The 2,636-nt window shown below is 41.7% G+C and overlaps 1 pseudogene across 1 annotated transcript; it reads right to left on the bottom strand.

Annotated features, from left to right (window-relative positions):
- Positions 1–224: 224 nt before the first annotated feature.
- LOC103584478 lies at positions 225–976 on the bottom strand (annotated as a pseudogene). The gene has a single exon (XR_549979.1). The product of XR_549979.1 is annotated as a glutamate receptor ionotropic, NMDA 2B pseudogene (transcript).
- Between the last annotated feature and the right edge of the window lie 1,660 nt (positions 977–2,636).

Here is a 2,636-nt window from a genome sequence, read left to right as displayed (position 1 = left end):
GCAGCATGACTCTGGGCAATTTACACCTACAAGCCTTATTCTCTTGTATTGTAAAATGGACACAATTTAAAAACCCACCTAATAGAGTTGTTTTGAGGACTAAATGAAGTTAAAATGCAAAATACTTAAAGTAACGTCTAGCACGTAGTAAGTGCTCAATAAGTGAGAGTTGTTTTGTTTTTCTTAGAATGAGAACACAGCACAGCAAGGTTTGGATCTGAAATGCTCCTGCCATCACGCCCCACTGCCACCCCAGAGGGCAGCCTTCACCCTGCTGCTGTCTTGAACTGCTCCTGCCACAGCTTCTGAGCCTCCAACCCCAGTCTCCGAAGCTCTCCTCTCATCTCCACTGCCATGTGCCCTCTGTCCACACTCACCTATTCAGCATATTGGACTGGTAGATTCTCTTCTCATGGGTGTTGTAGCAACTGCTCTTGGGCTCGGGGATGAAGCTGTGTTCAGACAGCATGTCAGAAGCGGCGGTGGTGATTATGGCAATTCCATCTCTCACTCTGGCAGGGAGGCCATAGTCCCATTCGTCATACGATACTGAGATGAGCCCAGTGGGGAACTCCGAGGGGACTGTGTCTGTATCCCCTGCCACCAGACTGGGAACAATCCAAGTGTAGCCGTAGCCAGTCAGCCCTACTGAGTTAGCCACTTCGAAGATGTAGGTAGCTTCTTCCTTAGTGCAATAAAGGAGAATGATGGGGCTTTGAAGTTTCTTGAGCTGATTCTGGATCTTAGAATCTCCATCATCCAGGGACATGTCCAGCAGGAGGACTTCCTCTAGCTCCCAGCCCACGAAGCTATTCTCGATGGTGCTGCGGATCTTGTTTACAAAGTCCTGGTAGCCAGGGAAGTAGGTGGTGACAATAGAAAAGATGTACCAGTCATATTCTTCCATGATGTTGAGCATTACGGAAGCTTGCTGTTCAATTGATGGGCCAAACTGGAAGAACATGGAGGATTCATCCTAGAATAGTAAAAGCGTAAAAAGAAAAAGAGAGAGAGAGAAATCAAACCAAAGATGGTAATGGAGATTTTGAATCAATTGGATACAAAGATTTATGCCCATTATTTATTTTTTTATATAATACCTTTAAATTTTTTTATTTTCAACAAAATATTTCAAAAATATTTTAATTGCAAATATTTGTAATACCTTTCTTCCTAAAACTGTCTCCTAGACTTTAGAGAATATCAGCATTGGTCTACACTCCTTGTCTGAAAACCTTAGGGCCACTGCCAGAGCCTAGGGCAGCTCCCCCAAATCAAATATGTTGATATTTGTATAGCAAAACATATGAAGAGTAACTTAAAATGGATCTAAATGACCTCATGTCAGTTCAGGTCAGGTTTTACTGTCAAATGAGCTACACACACACTTACACAGAAACACACACACACTTTCCAGTTTTCAAGGTTTTTTGTTTCTCTATTGTGGATGCATTTCACTCAGTCACAGAACAAATAATCCTAAACGCCATCAAGCTACACTTAAACCTGTCTGTGGAGCTGGTATAAGCTCAGTGGCCCGGAAGGTGGATGGAACTCAGATATGGATGTCAGGGAGAAGCAGGTGTAATGCAAGATTGGATCAGTATATTTTCTGTAAACATGTAAATGTAACTGTTAAATTAATAGCACATTTAGTTCGCTCTCTAATTTCTGCTCTGATAATAAGATATGCAAGCTAGAGTAAGCCATAAACAATATGTCTAAGCTACAAGTTAAAATTACTGGTATTCAAGTTCATATGTGATTTAGCTTTACGTTAGAGCAACACATAGATTGTTCTTTCCCATACCTACATAATGCCCCAGGTCGTGGGGTGACCTCAATATGTCTAAGCTACAAGTTAAAATTACTGGTATTCAAGTTCATATGTGATTTAGCTTTATGTTAGAGCAACACATAGATTGTTCTTTCCCATACCTACATAATGCCCCAGGTCGTGGGGTGACCTGTGTGTTACACACACACCCCTCTGTCAATTCTGAGCATCTTCTGTTTGGTCCTTCCTTTACAGGAAGAAGCCATTTTAAATTTTTCCCATTTTAAGCTGCATTTCACCTGCTGTTCTGAGATGCTAGGCCCTGGAGCTTATTTCCATCTTATAGCTAGAAGAATCTGAAACCACAAAATGACAACCTTCTCAGCCACGTCCTTCTTTCTCAGTCCATTTTCCCCTGACTTCCTGCTGGGTAATGGTGTCTTTATTTTTGGTCTCTTCCCCCTATCTTCTATTTGATGGTTCATCTCCATTTTATAACAATCCAGGCTAACAAAATTATCCAAGGGGCAGTTCCCTTTTTATCCCCCAACGAGAGCTTCAAAGTACAAGAGACCAAGAAACTGGGCTTTAAACAAAATTATATAGTGATTTTTTAGTTCAGAAACATATTGTTGCACAGCTGAGACAGTGCTGAATTATTTCTTGGGCATCCACTACTGAGAAAAATATAGGCTGGGAAATATCCAGCTGGTGTCCAAAGACCCTGATTCAGCAATAAAAGCTAGCATCCCCTTGGCTCTGCAGAGCTAACTTGGCTTCTCGTGGCTTGAACTCTTTACGTTTCCCACAAGCTGTTCATATGAAACAGTAGATGCTTGCTCATTTGGGGGTGATTCTT

This window comes from Galeopterus variegatus, unplaced genomic scaffold, assembly GCF_000696425.1.
Source record: "Galeopterus variegatus unplaced genomic scaffold, G_variegatus-3.0.2 Scaffold60324, whole genome shotgun sequence".
In the NCBI taxonomy this organism is placed as follows: domain Eukaryota; kingdom Metazoa; phylum Chordata; class Mammalia; order Dermoptera; family Cynocephalidae; genus Galeopterus; species Galeopterus variegatus.
This window is presented reverse-complemented; position numbering and strand designations above follow the sequence as displayed.